At 43.7% G+C, this 17,127-nt stretch overlaps 1 protein-coding gene across 2 annotated transcripts in view; it reads left to right on the top strand.

Moving 5' to 3' along the window:
- The window catches only part of DIP2A (DIP2 acetate--CoA ligase A), a 104,623-nt gene that overhangs the window by 1,047 nt on the left and 86,449 nt on the right, over window positions 1–17,127 (top strand). The window lies entirely within an intron of this gene.

Here is a 17,127-nt window from a genome sequence, read left to right as displayed (position 1 = left end):
CAGGTGAGTGTCCTCTTCCGAGTGGCTCCTGCGATCCTCCATGCTGCGCGGCGGCGATGGGCGTGCTGAGTTCAGCAGCTCCCGCTGCTGCTGCCTGCGGTCTGCTGAAGGTGCCCACGGCTCCTTCCTGTGGAAGGAAGGAAGGGAACTTGAAACTGTTTTCAACTATAAATAAATCGAGAAGCTGGTTCAGAATTTCCCCCTTTTTGCTGCAAGTTGTCATGGCAAAACTTGAGGGAGCTAAAGGTCGGAATCCCTTTTTTTCTTGAAATCCAGTCTGCAGTGCAGATGCAAATGTCCGTATGTTGTTTCCAAGTTTGTGTCTCATTATGACAGCGCATTGCACCTTTGTGTGTTTTAATGTGAATAGATGAAGTATCCGTGCAGTGCTTTCTGTTAATGTTTGATCATTTTCAAGAGCAGTCCTTGTTTAGACACAAATGCCACTCGTGTAATTTATCCTTTCATTAAAACCCCACTTTATTTGAGAGCTGCACCTGGAACACATTCGTAGCTCCCTGTGGTGTGGCTTGTGCTTGGCTGTCCCCTGTCCTTCTCAGCTCTTGGCTTTCACTTTCTCCATAGCATGTTGCTACAGGCAGGCTAATCTGGGGGGGCTGTGCTGAAGCTCTTAGCAGAGATTCTCTCTGCTATAGAGAGTTTTTGTTTGTTTGTTTTTCCAGTTCAGATATATTCAGCTGCACTGCTGCTTGTTACATTGGTAGTTCATTTTCGGATGACTTCTGTCCAGTAGGATCAACCTAAAGATGGAGGTGTGCTTGCATGGAGTTTACTGTCTTAATTATAACCTTATTTTAATGCTTTTTTGGGATGTTATGTTTTCCAGCCCTTAATACATTCCTCCAGAGTTTCCTCTGTACTCGGTTTTAGAGAAGTTGGAGGAAAGGTGGGATTTTGGTTCTGGTGTGTGGATGGGGAGCTTAATGCACAGATTGCTGTGGCTCCAATGGAAGGCTTGTCTGGGCAGAAGGCTCACTCGTACAGTGTTGATCCCACTGATCATTTCTCACTTAGGGGAAAAAAAACAACAACAGAGAACAATAGTGTGTGCCAGGAAACTTTACCTTTTTTGTTGTTGTTGCTTGAGATCTTGCAGTTGGTGTGATGCACACACCTGGCTGGGAGAAGGTGCCAGCTGATGAAACAGTGCAGTGTACTGAGTGCCTGGCTGTTGTGTCCGTGCTCTGATGCCTGCGGATGGGTTTAGCAATGACTGCTGGGCAGTGCATGACTGTGCTGACTGTGCTAACTGGGGAGAGGTGTTGGCACTTTGGTGTGGTTTCCTGACAGTGAAGTGTAGTATTTGGACAGTGAAGGCGTTCCTGCACCTTTCTGTTAGGGAAGTTCTCAGGACATATGTCTGTAAGCTGCATTTGTTCATGTGATCATTTAATACCTGAAAACAAATACGATCTGCAGAACTGTTAGAACTGGAGAGACAAATCCTTTGCAAGTGACCATCTTGACCTTGACCTGATGCTTAGTTTCAGAGCCTCTCCAATAGAAGATATCGTGTCATGTGTGATAACAACTTAGGATTGCCAGCTGCTACTGGGACTAAGTGAGCCTGTGGACCAGGGAGGGGCTGCTGTTGAGCCCCTGGGACATGCGGTGTCCTTCATCTGATTTGCAGCTGGGAAAGGTCACAGTAGTGTGTCCCTACACACACTGACAGCCTTGGTTGTGCTTGTGTTTCTGCTGTCTGAGGCATGTGTTATGGGGCTGTTGTTAGGAGAGATTCCGTTAGTGTAAGGAGATGCTTGACTGGGAGGCAGGGAAAAGGGGGCTTTGCTCAGCTGGGTGGAGGATTTCCTTTGCTACTGGTGAGGTGAAGACAGTGTGCACCTGGAACTGCAGTCACAGCTCCCTATAAACATGTCCTCCAGGAGGAAAGCTGCACCTTCACAGTGGCAGACCTTTGTTCCCAGGCCTGTTTTTGTGCCCAAGCAGAGGCCTGCCTGCTCTAAAAGCCTTATTTCAGTATTCTGGGGCTAGGTTCTGTTACAACTAGACTTTCTACTACAGGAAACTAGATTGCTGGAAAAAAGGGGGCTTCTAAAGCAAAACTTTCTTGTTGTGATAGAGAACGCAAACAGATTTGTTTAATAACATGGCGGTTGGAATGAAGATTTTCCTTTCCTGGACAGCTAGTTATGATGGCTTTAATGATACTATGGCTCTTAAACTATGAAGAGGAACTAGCATCTTTGCTTTGTATGGTTTGGAGTGGACTTCTCTTCCTAGAATCATTGGGGTTAGAAGGGACCTCTAGAGATCCCCCTTTCCAACTTCATGCTAAATCAGGGTTCCATAGAGTATGTTGCACAGAAAAGCATCCAGGTAAGTTTTGAATATCTCCAAAGATGGAGACCACACAACCTCTCTGGGCAGCCTGTTCTATTGTTCCAACACCTTCAAAGTAAAGAATTTCTTTCTCATTGTTGTATGGAACTTCCTGTGTTCCGCTTTGTACCTGTTGCTCCTTACCATGTCTGTGGGAGCCACCAAAAAGAGCTTGGCCCCATCCACTTGACACTCGCACTTAAATATTTATGAACAGTGATGAAATCACTGCTGATTCACGGCCAATGTGCTGTCCACCAGGGCACCCATGGCCTTCTCCACAGAGCTCCTCTCCAGCAGGTCAGCCCCTAACCTGTACTGATGGGTGCTGTTATTCCAGAAAGTGAGCTTAGACTGACCAAACTGCCAAGTGTCTGCTGGAACTAATGCCATTCAGCTTGTTTCCTGGTGGATAAGTGTCCTGCCCATAGGGTGCCTTCATCCACTGTGCTCCTTGTGCAGGTCCTGAACACTGTTCAAGCATTGAAAGTTACCCTAACCATGAGCCAGAATGCTGGAGGTGCAGGAGGATTCTATGCTGAAGGCATAGAATCATAGACTCACAAGGTTGGAAACGACCAATCATCTAGTCCAACTGCCCTCCCATCACCACTGCTACCACAAGCACTAAACCAGATCTCGCAGCTCCTCATCCAGACGCCTCTTGAACACTGCCAGGGACGGCTGACTCCCTGTGCAGCCATTCCAGTGCCTGACCACTCTGAGAGAAAAAGTTCTTCCTTAAGTCTAACCTAAACCTCCTCTGGTACAACTTGTGACCATTTCCTTGGGTCCTGTTTGTTGTCTGGGAGAAGAGGCCAAACCCCTCCTCATCACAGCCTCCCTTGTTGTAGTTGTAGAGTGCATTGAAATTGTAGAGTGCAGTGAGGTCTCCTCTGAGCCTCCTCTTCTCCAAACTGAACAATCCCAGCTCCCTCAGCCGCTCCTCATAAGACTTGTGCTCCAGACCCCTCACGCTCCAGGGCCTCAATGTCGTTCCTGTAGTGAGGGGCCCAAAACTGAACACAGTACTCGAGGTACGGCCTCACCAGAGTTGAGTACAGGGGATGATCACCTCCCTGCTCCTGCTGGCCACGCTATTTCTAATGCAGGCCAGGATGGCGCTGGCCCTTTTGGCCACCTGGGTACAGTTGGCTCACGTTCAACTGAGTGTTGATCAGCACCCCCAGGTCCATTTCCTCAATGCAGTCTTCCAGCCACACATCCCCAAGCCTATAGCATTACCTGGGGTTGTTGTGGCCAAAGTGCAGGACCTGGCACTTGGTCTTGTTGAACCTCATCCCATTCACCTCAGCCCAGCGATCCAGCTTATCTAAATCCCTCTGAAGGGCCTCCCTACCCTCATGCAGATCGACACCACCTCCCAACTTGGTATCATCTGCAAACTTTCTGAAGATATACTCAATCCCCTCATCTAGGTCTATCAATAAAGATATTAAACAAGATGGGCCCCAGTACCAACCCTTGGGGACACCAGTTGAAACAGGTCACCAGCTGGACTTCACTCCATTAACCACTACCCACTGGGCATGGCCCTCTAGCCAGTTCCTTAGCCCAAGAAGGTGAGAGACCATGTTAAAGGCTTTGCTGAAGCAGGTAGACTACATCAACAGCCTTTCCCTCATCTACCAGTCTGGTCACCCAGTCATAGAAGGAGATGAGGTTGGCCAAGCACGACCTGCCTTTCATGAACCCGTGCTGGCTGGGCCTGACCCCCTGGACACCACACACATGCCGTGCGATCTCCCCCAAGATGATTTGCTCCATTGCTTTCCCCGGTACCGAGGTCAGGCTGACAGGCCTGTAGTTCCCCGATCCTCCTTACAGCCTTTCTTAAAGATGGGAGACACATCAGCAAGCCTCCAACCCTCTGGGACCTCTCCAGTTAACCAGGAGCGCTGGCAGATGGCTGAGAGTGGCTCGGCAATCACCCCGCCAGCTCCCTCAGCACCCGAGGGTGCAGCCATCCGGTGCCATGGACTTGTGACAGTCCAGATGGAGGAGGAGCTCTCTGACTGTCTCCACCTGAATCGCTGGGGGTGCTTTCTGAGTAGCATCCCAGATCAGGGCGTAAAGTGCCCTGAGGATAACTGGTCTGGCTATTAAAGACAGATGTAAAGAAGGCACTGAGGACCTCAGCCTTCTCCTTATCTTCAGTGGTCACATTCCCTGCTGCATCAAGTAATGGATAGAAATTTTCCTTGGTTCTTCTCTTACCATTGTAATCCCCCAAGCAGCCTGTCCCTTCTTCCAGAGGACATGACTCTCTTTTTCTTCTGGAGTCTCAACAATAGTTCTCAGCTCATCCACACTGGTCTTCTTTCCCTACAGCTCGCCTTACAGAATTCAGGAACAGCCTGTTCTTGTGCACTGCTTGTTGGATTTGGTAGGAGAACTTTGGTTCAGCTGTGCTCCAGCCCTTGGATGCCAGCATTTGTCCTACAGGACTTTCTCTTTCTCCATGCTCTGCTTCCCAACCTTGTTAAGCTTTTTGCCGGTCAGTGAGGGTATGGCTGGGTTCAGTGGTCCTGTCCAGAATGTAATGGATGTGGTTTTGTAAAGTGAGATGCCATCATTGGAGCTGTCCCCAGTGCTTCAGAGTTATCCCAGCATGTTAATGTAATTGCAGCACTGATAAACAGGAGGCTGGTAGCTGCGCTGGCTGTATTACTGCAGTGAAAACCAGTTTTTCACGTTTTTACTGGTGTCTTAACTTAATGCTCCCCTTTTTCATTATTTCAAATGAAAGGCTGTTTCTCAAAAAGGGGTCTGGTTGTCAGTTCTGCTGCAGAAATGTGGTATTGTTTGTTATCGAAGTCCTGCTATGCCTTTATTAAAAATAACCTGTAAATTAGAGGTTTAAGAGAGATGTCAGTTAACAAAAACAATGTTGAAAACTTTGAAGTCCTGTGTACCATTCTCTATAAGACAAAGAGAAGCTGACCTCCACAATCACAGTGGAATCTAGGATTTTTTTTTTCCTCTGTTTTGGAGGGTAATTAGAAATGGTTTTAGGAGCTTCCAGTATGGAGTCTCGGGTTGGTGTTAGAGATGAGCAGCAGCCACGTTGGAAAGCTCTACCAGAGCAGCAGCATAGCATGGTTGGCCGTGGGTTTTGTCTGTAGTGCTCCATCCCTTCCCCACAGATTCCCGGTTCCTCCATCACTTTCACTGGTCTTGGAGTTTTTTCATTTGCAGGTTGTATTACTTACTGTAAGAATTTTTTTCCCTTTTTGTTAAAGGTGGAAACTTGTTCTGAAACACGATTTCATTGATGAAGGGCTATGGAGCATGAAGCAATGATTGAAGATGTCAGCTTCATTTTATAGCACTGAGTTACAAATGTAGCCCTGTGTGTTACTGGATGTAACATCCTTTTATGACACCTGTATACAAATACAAAAGCAAAATATTTGGTCATCTCTCTCTCTGATTACATTTGGCATTTGTGTTAAGTATGTAACAGTTTCTTGGCACCAGATTTGTAGCTCTCAAGATGCATAACTTTTTGGGCTGTCCTCAGTTTCTTGAAGTGATGATGGCAGTACTGAAGCACTATCAGAAGATGGATGGAAGATATTTGTATGGATTTCCAGCACCAGTTGGTGAATGAGGTCAAAGAAATTCTGCAGTGCAGAATTCTGGGGGCAAAGCTGCAATATATGGCTGTATCATTAAAGCCTCTGAATCATCCTAGTATCCTTCTGCCATCTTTGCTGTTTCCTTGAGTTGTTTCCCCAGAGATGCTCAACAGAACACAAAGTTAACTTTCCTTTATTGCAACTCTTTCCCCAAGGCACTGTTGCAAGAGACAGGGTTGCTTAGTTTATGTTTTAAAGGTCAAGATGTTTCTATTTTATTATCTCTACCTATAGTAAGGATTTGAATAGTCTTCACAGAGCTGGCTCAGAAATGGATCTTACCTCTTGTTGACCAGTGTTTCTTCTGGCCTCCAGCAAGAAGGATCTGGCAAAATCCTGCCTCTTTTATTTCTGATTTGTGCAAACTTGAAATATATTGGTAACTGCTGTCATCATATTACAAAGACAGATGCAAATCATTTTGTTTTCTGGATTTTCTTTATTGTGGCTCAAATTCGCGAGCTTTTTTTTCCCTGATTTTCTTGCTTCTTTCATTTCTAATTATCTTTTTTTTTCCCCTAGACTTCTTTTCCAGATAAACAGGTGTATAAGAATAATGTTTATGAGGCGATATGTTCTTATTTATCCTCAAAACAACATTCTCTGCTACTGCAGGACCCACATGCTGGTTACACCGAACAGGCTGATGAACGTGTGTGTGTACAGGAGGTATCAGTTAGGAGGCCAGCTCCTTCCTTCCCACCGCAATGCTGCAGTTCTGCTGCTGCTTCTGAGTCTTGTTATCCTTTTTATCCTTTGTGTCCTGGTTTTCTGACCAAGTTTTGGGGCATCCTTCTGCAAGAGCTCATTCTTTCCATTTCCCATCTTCAGCACAAAAGATCCTCAGTATTTTCAACGAGGATCTTGGTTTTTTTCTGCTTCCTGGCTGCTCTCAGGGAATCACAAGTTGTCTGTTGTAGTCCCGGCTTTGTGCAGAGCAGTGCTGCACCAGGCTGAGCAGCCCTGTCCCAGAAGGGGAGTTTTGCCCCTAGGCCTCCATTAGGAGTTTAGTTAGTTTTTTTTTCCTGTATTTTCTTCAGGAATTCAGATAATTTATCCAGAGGACACCAGTAAGTTAAGGGGCTATTTTGGCTGCTGTGGCTCTCTGTGTTGTATTGATGCTGGTTGTGAGTTTGTCGTCTTTGAGTGGTTTGGTAAACCAAGGAATTATCTTGTGGTGGTCAAATGCTGAGACATAACATGATGTGTCAGCAGGAAAGCAGGCTGCATTTAGTGAGAGCCTCTGGTTTTGTGCATCAGCTTTGCTTGTGAGGTTTTGTGTTGCTTGTCTTGAATAATGCAGTGAGCTGGGCCATCCTGCAGTAGCAGTTGACTGATGTGATTGTGTGACAGATGGAGGAGGCTGTCACAGAAATGACGACTTCCTTGTTCTCATTAAAGTGGCTGGAACAAAGGACATCTACATTTCTAGACTTGCCCAAACTTGTGATGCTGGGCGTAGAAGTGTCTGCCACTATTGCTAAGTGAGTGTGAAACCATGGTTTCCTTCAGTCTTAGTCTTTGCAGATACTGATGCTGATGAGTTGTTTTGTTTTTATTTTCACAAAATATCAATTAGTAATTTTATTGGTACCTGACACTGGTCACTAGGATGTTGCAGACCAGAATCTTTCCTTCCTTATGGAAGGTGTTTGTCAGCCGACAAAAACTTCGGGTGCTGGAAATCTTTGTGCCACTGAGACCCCCTGGGCTAATCACTAGTCAGAGAGATCCCACCTCAACCAGCCAGCTCCTGAGAGGCAGGGAAGGAGCCCTGGTTCCCTTTTCCAATGGTAAAAAAAAAAAAAAAAAAAAAAAAAAGCACCTTCTTGATGGCTTTGCTGTATGAATTCTTACTTGGAAAAAGGAACTGCAGTAGAAATGTTAGCATGGTGTCCAGCTCGAGAGGTTTTGTACCTCTTTCGCTATTAACTTCTGTGTGCAGGGACCCCTCCTATTTTGTATCAGCTTCTGACTCTTGGCTCGGTATTCTAATGGTTGTGTCGGAAGGGACCTCAAAGCCCATCCATTTCCAACCCCTTGCTGTGGGCTGCTTGCCCCACCAGATCAGGCTGCCCAGGGCCTGATCCACTCTGACCTTGAGCAGAGATGGGGCATCCACAGCTCTCTGGGCAGCCTGTGCCAGTGCCTTACCATCCTTTGAGAAAAAAGTTTCTCCCTAACCTCTAACATAAATCTCCCCTCTTTTAGCTTAAAACTGTTCCCTGCTCCGATGTACATTCGGAGGAGAGGTTTTTAATGATTTTAAATATCCAGAATTTGTGCATAGGTAATACTTGAGACTTGTTCCAGTGGTCATTGTGTCTTTTCTGTGCACTACCAATTTCTCTGCATCTTCCATTGGGCAAGCTCTTCCATAAGGGCTGCTTTTGCTATTTATTTGTGGTTAGACTGTTTTGGTCACAGTTGAATAGATTTTAGTGATGAAGATTATCTTCGCTGGATGCTTTGAGTGTTACCTTTTCTGTAAAAAGAAACATCTCAGACATGTTCTGTGAGACATTTATTCTTCCTCTGCTGGTTCGCAGTAGCTTTTTCGTTACTGGTTGTTGGCCACTGAACTGCTAAGTAGTGATTATGATAACATTAGAGTGACATTAGCTAAATCACAACAAGGGGAGGTCTTGGTGTGTTAAAACAAGTGATGTTTTGACAGTGCAAAGTAGGGATAGTGAATTAGTATGAGATAATTCCCCATGATGACAAGCGTGTGCTGTTGGACAGTTGGTGACTCATGCAGTGTTGACGTTATGATAGCTTTCTTATCATGTGAACCAAATTTCAGTGCCCTTTTATAAGGGAAATTCTGAACTCCAAGGCTTGAGAATGTATTTTGTGGTTACTCTCATTGGAAATCATACTTGGTAGAATGACTGCAGTAAAAATGTTAACTGGTGCTGTAGAATAACTGGTGCCTAGTCTTGTTCTGGGAGAACTGTTGGACTGTTCACTGGAAAATGAAGGACTTTGTTGTGCATAACCAATAAAAATAGCTTTGGTGAAATCCGCCTCCGATTATTTTAAATAAATTTCTACAAGTGCAGCACTTCTCCATTGTGACTGAAAGAAAGAAAGAAGCAAACAAACAAAATATATTGATGCACTACTCCAAGTAATGAAATGGTTGATAAAGTAGTAACTATTGTGGTTTTATGTTGTTTAACACATTTTTAGTAGCAATGAAATAATTTGCATTTAATAGAATGAAGCCATTGGGTGTTTAATGGTAAATTCCAGTGGGCTGTATTTTCAGGCTTAGGAAACTTAGGTTTAAAGAAAATCCAGCTATCAACATTATAGGAATTGGTACTGATTCTTTGAGGTTCACCTACGTTTTTTGGACTGTTTTTTTTGGTTTTTTTGGTTTTTTTTTTCCTGAATAATGCTTCATTCGATTCCACCCCTATCTGAATATTTTTAAACTGTTTATTGAATTGCTGGTTTGTGCAATTTCCACTTAACTGCCCTGAGTGTTTAATAAAAAGGGTTCTCTTGGCATGTTTACTAGAGCTGCAATTGAAAAACAAATCACAGAATCACAGAATGGTTGGGTTGGAAGGGACCTCAAGGATCATGAATCTCTAACTCCCCTGCTACATGCAGGGCCACCAACCTCCTCATTTAATACCAGCCCAGGCTGCCCAGGGCCCCATCCAATCTGGCCGTGAACACCTCCAGGGATGGACGGGCATCCACAGCCTCTCTGGGCAGCTGTTCAGCACCTCACCACTCTTACAATAAAGAACTTCCCCATGACATCCAGCCTCAATCTTCCCTGCCTCAACTTCAAACCATTTCCCCTCGTCTGCTGTTACCTACCCTTTCAAAGAGCTGACTCCCCTCCTGTTTGTAGGCTCCCTTTAGGTACTGAAAGGCTGCAATGAGGTCACCCCGCAGCCTTCTCTTCTCCAGGCTGAACAAGCCCAGCTCCCTCAGCCTGTCCTCATAGTGGAGGTGCTCCAGCCCCCTGATCATCTTCGTGGCCCTCCTCTGGACCCTCTCCAACAGCTCCCTGTCTTTCTTGTACTGGGGGCTCCAGACCTGGACGCAGTACTGCAGATGGGGCCTCACAAGAGCAGAGTAGAGGGGAACAATCACATCCCTGTCCCTGCTGGCCACCCCTCTTCTGATGGAGCCCAGGATCCCATTTGCCTTCCGAGCTGCAAGAGCACACTGCTGGCTCACGTTCAGTTTTTCATCCATCAGGACCCCCAGGTCCTTCTCTGCAGGGCTGCTCTCAAGGACTGCTACTTCCAGTCTGTATGGATGCATGGATGCCTGGGATTCCTCTGGCCCAAGTGCAAAACTCTGCACTGTGCTGTGTAGAGCCTCATCAGGTTCACCTGGGCCCACCTTTCAAGTCTGTTGAGGTCCCTCTGAATGGCATCCCTTCCTTCTACTGTGCCAACCGCACTGCAGAAAAAGTGGAAGTGTCTTTTGAGAAAACCAGGAGACACCATTATTGCAGTTATTTCTTAAATCAATTACTTTCAGAATATCAGTTCTTTTCCTCAGTGTCTTAGCACTTGTTCACTGTGAATTCTTTCTGCCCACTGTCTGGCACTTGCAGTAATTCTTGTCATTTTGTCTAATTCTCATGTCGATGTAATAGTACTTTCTAGAGGTAAACCTAACAGATACTGATCCTTTCTAACTTGATATGTCAGAAAAGTAGAAGATCAGTTCAAATGATATGGTAAGTGGAGAAGGATGTTTCTTTTCTTTGCTAGTGCTTAGCCAAGGTGTTTTTTTTCCACTCCTTTCTCCAGGCTCAGTTCCAGAGATGCTTTATTTTTCTCTCTGAAAAATTGGGCAAAATCTTAGGCAGGAAAAGATTTGAAGTATATGTAGGGATGTTTTCAGATGGACCTTAGTGGTGCATTTTTGTGTTGTAAAAACTTGCAGCTTTTTGCTGCCCAAGGAAGATGAGAGCTTGGGATGCACAGAAATCCATCACGACTGCTGGCTGCTGCATTACAAACAGTACAGGAAGACCTTTGTGTTCAGTTTTTCCTTTCCCCTGCAACCAGAAGGGGTGCTTAACCAAGCCCCTCTATCAGTTCCTGTCTTTCTTAGGTGCTGATTCAGAAGTCTGGGCTCCCTTCAGTTTTGTTGTGTTTTTCAAGGAAGTTTTGGATGTCAAGGATTCTGTGTGACTTTTCTTGAATTGTCTTGTATGTGTATGAGTTCATCCTGAGCTTCTGCAGGAGGGGAATTCACTGGTGGCTTTTATAGTGATTTTTTTTTTCTAGATTACAACAAAGGAAATCACAATGGAACCTCAAGCAGAATCTGCATGCAGAATGGTGACTTTGAAGTTACACTTTTCCCTCCTAGTTGCAGTGAATTGTCAGCCATCAGCAGCACCCTTCCAAAGCTCTACTTGAGTAATCAGGATTTCTTCTTCTTCTGAAATGAGGATTGAAATAATGTTGCTTTCAAGAATGTTAGTGGGAGGGAACCTTATCAACTCTAAAACCTTTAGAATATGAAACTCTTACAGTATCTTCCATAGTCTGAGAACTGAAATTGATTTCTAAATTCATGTGTAAGTCTGCATAGCTGTTGAAAGAAGATCTCACTATCTGAGGCAAGTGTACAAGGCTTTGAAGTTATTGTCCACTTATATCAATTTTTGAGTATTTTGAAGCTGATGGGTTAGGTTACGTACAATGAAAAAAAGTGGAAAGTAAGATGATTATGGAAAACTAATGCCTTTGTTCCTGAGAGAATCTAAAAATGAAGAATCACATTTCTGAAGTGCAGGAGGGTTTATCCAGAAAATTGCAGAGAGTATACTTCTGTACAGAGCAAGATACAGACTAAGAAAAAGTGACACATGAACTGGAAATGATTTACAGACTGTAGGTATCAGAAAAGTTAACATTGCAAGGCTTTGGCTGAAAAACAGAGCTGTTGTTAAGGTATGCCAAGATCATTTTCTTGGGAAAGGAATTGCATTTTCAGAACATTTAGTAGTACAGAACAGATTTTCACAAGTAAAAAAAAAATATCTAAATGTAAGGAATATGTGTGTGACAAGGTGAGATGCGAGCTAGTTGCAGCTCAGGCTGTGGGAGGCAGGAGTTGTAATGCAATAGCCAAGCTAAATCTCAGCTGTATTACCTAATGCCAGTATATTCAAAGATTGTATGTAATCCATTATATATTCCCCTTCTGTCACTTAAGTTTTTAAGGAGAACGCTATTGGATGGCTTGGGAGGATATTCCTTGGGTTATTCTCATAGGAAGTAACTGTAGCTTTTGTGTGGGACTGAAGAGCCCATTATTTGTGATTTTCTAGTAGAAGCTTATTACCTAAAATTACCAGATCCTGTCATAAAGAATGTAGTAACTGTTACATAGAAAGCAGGTGAAATAATGATTAAGACAGTCTTCAATAGTATAATGTAACCTTCTCTATGAAAAAAAATGGAGTTAGCCATTTTGCAGAGTTGTTTAAATACGGGTAAGTTGATGTAACGCAGGATGGAATGCTTTAAGGGTCTCTAAGCCTCAGGAAAGGCCATATTTTCCGGGAGTAAAAATCAAAATGCTCTTCTGTGTTGGTAAAGTCACAGTCAGGAAGTAGAAAGTAGCTCTACTGGATATTTTTCCTCATATTAGTCAAGACTACAGAAAAAACTACTGGGGAAGTTGTGAGAAACCTGATGAGTTTGGATGAATGGAGAAATAAAACTTTGCATTACATACATATTAGATCAACTGGGATTTAATTGCTTTAAAATTCCACAGCTGTTTATAAAATGCACTGAGGCTATTGATCATCAGAGTGAAGGAACTAATTATAGCTGTTTGAAATCCTGAACTCTAAGAGCATGTGTATCTTTTTGTGTTAGCTGTGTAGGGGATTCTTTATTCTGGCCTGAAATAATATGCAGTATTGAAGCATTTGTCTGTAGGGAACAGTAATGGCTTTGTCTTATGAATGTTTAAATGAAATCTTCAACAATTTAAACATGATGTGGGGTGTCAATTTAAAAATACTCATGCATTTTCTTTGCTGTCTCAAAATCTTTAAAGTCTTGGGGATAACTGAGATGTAACGTTCAGTCATAACTTTGTGTGATGCAGTAACTTGTGTTGGGAAAAAAAAAAAAAAACACTACAAATTTATCAGTTTGAGACTGATGAGTCCATTTCTGGCATTTATTTTGCCCCAGTTCTCCCCTTTTTGGGAGAACAGAAAGTAAATCTCTATTATATAGCTTTGTAATGCTTTCCTGAAAATGCAATATTAAGATTTGATGGGTTACTTAGGAAATAAACAGAATACTTTTAAGAAGCTCTTTTGCAAAATGTTTTTTTGTAGGTTATCGAACAGTTGTGCTGGAAGCAGATTTCAGGTAGCCTATAGAATAAATGTTGATTGAGGGACATGAAATGGCGTGGCATCCATGCCATGTCCCGTGTTGTTCCCACATCCGTCTGTCTGTCTTCCTCAGATGTGTGATCCCCATCCATAATCTCTTACATATTCCGGAAGCTCATTTGCTTTATCTTTGAAGGAAAAAGCAAGCAGCCTTTTAGCATGACCCTCTGACAGCTTTCTATGTTCTGAAAATTAAAGATTTGATAAAGCACATCTGGATGTGAAGTAGATTAATGTACTACTGTTTATGCAACATCTTAAGGAGAAGATATGGCTGTAATGCTGCTTTTGGAACCACGAGTAATGCCTGTGGTGTCTTACGTTTGCCAAGGGTTTTGAAGGCAAATGTCATCATCTATTGTTTTGAACTAGGACAATTCTGCTGCTAATGAAATTTCCATACAAACTTTTTATGTTCCCATCTCTTCAGTTGAAGTGGAAGAGACTGAGTAAAAGATACCTTATCATCTGTAGATGTCAGCTGTATTCTGCAGGTATCTGGAAGATGTTTAAGTGCAAGGTGTAAAAGGTGAAAGCAGATCCAGATGGAAAGATTGACTCCTGTAGAATCAGATCGTTTTTTGTTTATAACTTACCCAAAGAAGACACTTTGGAGTGTAAATGATGAATTTTTCTAGGATGATTTGTGATGGCAGCCTGGAGCCCCCTGTGGTATTCCTCTGTCCTGAAGCCTGCTTCATCTCTGCAAAGGAACTTAAAACAAAAAGCTATTCAATATTCTCTTCTCTGAACAGGATCTCCTCAGTGCACTGGATGAGTCAGAGGTCTTACTGAAAAATAAGTATGGTCATGTAGATGCTGTCAGTATTTGTACTCAAGGGAACATGTTGGATTGAGGGGACAAACTTTAGTCTGGTATTTTTGAACTTCTATATTTGTCTTTATAATTGTAGTGTTTGTCTTAGCTTATATTTTGTGCAGAGTTTTTATATTTATACTGGGAGTTGCTGCATATTTTTTTGTCAGAGAACTGGAATTCTGGAGGTGGTTGTGCTGTGGTTCACTGCTAAGACATCAAATAGGTGAAGTTCTTGGATGGATGCTGTATATTTTAATAAAGAGATTTCAAGAGATTAAGTGATTAGTAATCACTTAATTGTCATTGTTGTAAAGTCATGAGGAAAAATATTAGCAGTGGGAGAGCTCAAGGAAAACACAACTGTGTGTAATTATTATTAAAGAACTTCTGTCTTTCAGCAGTGGCTGGAGTGATCCTCTATGCTAACCCTAGGACTCGGCAGAACTTTCTGTGAGCCAATTCAGATCACTCAAAAATAATTTCTTCCTACCCATCTCATATTTTTTCAGCATTGATTGATCAGCTCAACAGCATCATTTGTGGCAAAGGCTGTTGTTTGGGGTGTGCTGAAGGGGAGCAGATTGGTTTCTTCCAGAAGCAATCCTGCCTTGTGTAGCCACATTGTTTGCTGACATGCCAGGGTGGAATATAGTTTTGCTGCCTCAGTCAGTGTCAGCCACTCTTGTAATGAATTGTAGCAATTTTCAGCACATTAAGTGTCTTTTCATCATTATTTGCATTAATAACAGCACCAACTGTGCATATGAAATGTATTGAAGCTGTATGATATGGACCTGAACGAGATAAAAAAGAAGTTGGCAAGAGCACGTGTATGAAAGAAGAAAACAAAGGAAATCACGACTGTTGTAGTGCAGTTGTATTTTCTCTGTAATTTGTTGATGTTTCCCTATAGGGAATTGTCCAAAGTGGAAATGAGGATCCAGTTAACCTATAGGAAGTAAGAAAATCTGACAATTTGCTGGTGCCAAAATAAAAAGAAAAGGGAAAAAAATCTCCAAAGAGATTATCCAGAAGATGGAGCCAGGCTCTTCTCAGTGGTGCAGGCAGGGAGGATGAGAGGTGGACTTGAAGCAGCAGAGGACTTGCATTGCTTGAGTTTATCTGGGAGGCTGGGTGGTGCTTATGTGGTAAACAGAAGTGATGGGGCCTTTCTGCAGGTTTCACAACATACCAAAATACATTTTCTGCTACTACAATATTTGAAGTCAGAGTGAGATGTGTTCATAAAGATGTACTTGTTTGAGCATGACTGTTGAATTTACAATTGAAACCCAGTGTAATTTCAAGGTCTGCCTATGTAGGGTATCTTTAGATTCAGATTGGAGGATAAGAGGCTGGAGAGCTGTGAGAATCCTTCTTTGTTTTTTGGCTCAAAGCTTGCTTCCTGAGGTATTTCTTGTGATAAGAGTCTGATTGATTTCTTGAGGCAAGTTATGGGTGCTACTGTGTGACAATTGACATCACTTTGGGGACATTTGAAAGCACCTTTCTTCAGAGCTGCTTGCCTCCGGAAGAGAGTGCTCAGGAGTGTTTACTGGTGGAAGATCTGGGCTGTGACTAAATAGCTCTGGCTTGGTATGGGAAAACTGGGGAATGGTACCATCCTGTCCTGTGAAAAACAGGATGCAGGTGGGCATCCCTGCTTCCTCTTATCTATTGGCAAGGCTGGGAGGATGGGAACAAAGAAGTTTCTGCTGAGATCGCAAAGCCAGAAGCTGCCACTCCAAGGAGAGCTGACTCGACCACTTTGGACTTACTTGTAAGTTGGTACTACCATTGAGAAGTCACTGTCATCACCGTGGTCATCGTCGTTGAACAGCAATGCCCACCACTACTGAAGATCAATGACTGAACTATGAACCACGCTGGATCCATGGTGGTGACTATCTCCCTCTTGCTTCCTACAAAGACTCCTTGCTGCTTCTTTCCTATCTTTTCTATCACCTTCCCTTCCCCATTACCCCAATTCATTATAATGTCCTTCCTCCCCTTCCCCATCTCCCTGGTTAAGATTTTTAATAAACTGGTCGGACCAACTTTTGAACCATTGTTTCTTAATCTCACACTGGGTATACAGATTGCAGAGAACCTCCTCTCCCTCCTGTAAATTTGAGTGAGACAAGAGCTGCGCCATAGAAAAGGAATTATTGAATGGCTTGGGTTGGAAGGGACCTCAAGGATCATTAAGTTCCACCCCCTGCCACAGGCAGGGCCACCAACCTCCAGATCTAATACTAGATCAGGCTGCCCAGGGCCCCATCCAATCTGGCCTTAAGCACCTCCAGGGATGGATGGGGCATCCACAGCCTCTCTGGGCAGCTGTTCCAGCACCTCACCACTCTCTCAGTAACAAACTTCCTCCTAACATCTAGTCTGAATCTCCCCTCCTTTAGAATAAAGCCATTCCGCCTGGTCCTATCACTACTTACCTGTATGTGAAGTTGATTTCCCTCATGTTTCTAAACTCCTTTGAAATACTGGAAAGCCACAATGAGTTTTGCCCACAGCCTTCTTTTCTTCAGGCTGGACAAGCCCAGCTCCTTCAGTCTGTCTTCATAGGAGAGGTGCTCCAGTCCTCTGATCATCTTTGTGGCTCTCCTGTGGACCCTCTCCAACAGCTCTCTGTCTTTCTTGTGTTGGGTGCCCCCAACCTGGGTGCAGTACTCCAGCTGTGGCCTCCCAAGGGCTGAGTAGAGAGGGCCATCACCTCTCTGTCCCTGCTGGCCACCCCTCTTCTGATGGAGCCTGGATATCATTCGTCCTCTGAGCTGCAAGAACTGGGAATCTGGGGTTTCTGCCTGACAGTGAGTTGAACTCAATGATACATTTCACTACTTGTGTTTTAG

The sequence above is a fragment of the Phasianus colchicus genome, chromosome 7, assembly GCF_987193195.1.
Source record: "Phasianus colchicus chromosome 7, bPhaCol1.hap1.1, whole genome shotgun sequence".
Lineage (NCBI taxonomy): Eukaryota > Metazoa > Chordata > Aves > Galliformes > Phasianidae > Phasianus > Phasianus colchicus.
The sequence above is the reverse complement of the archived record's forward strand: the minus strand, read 5'-3'. Positions and strand labels throughout refer to the sequence as shown.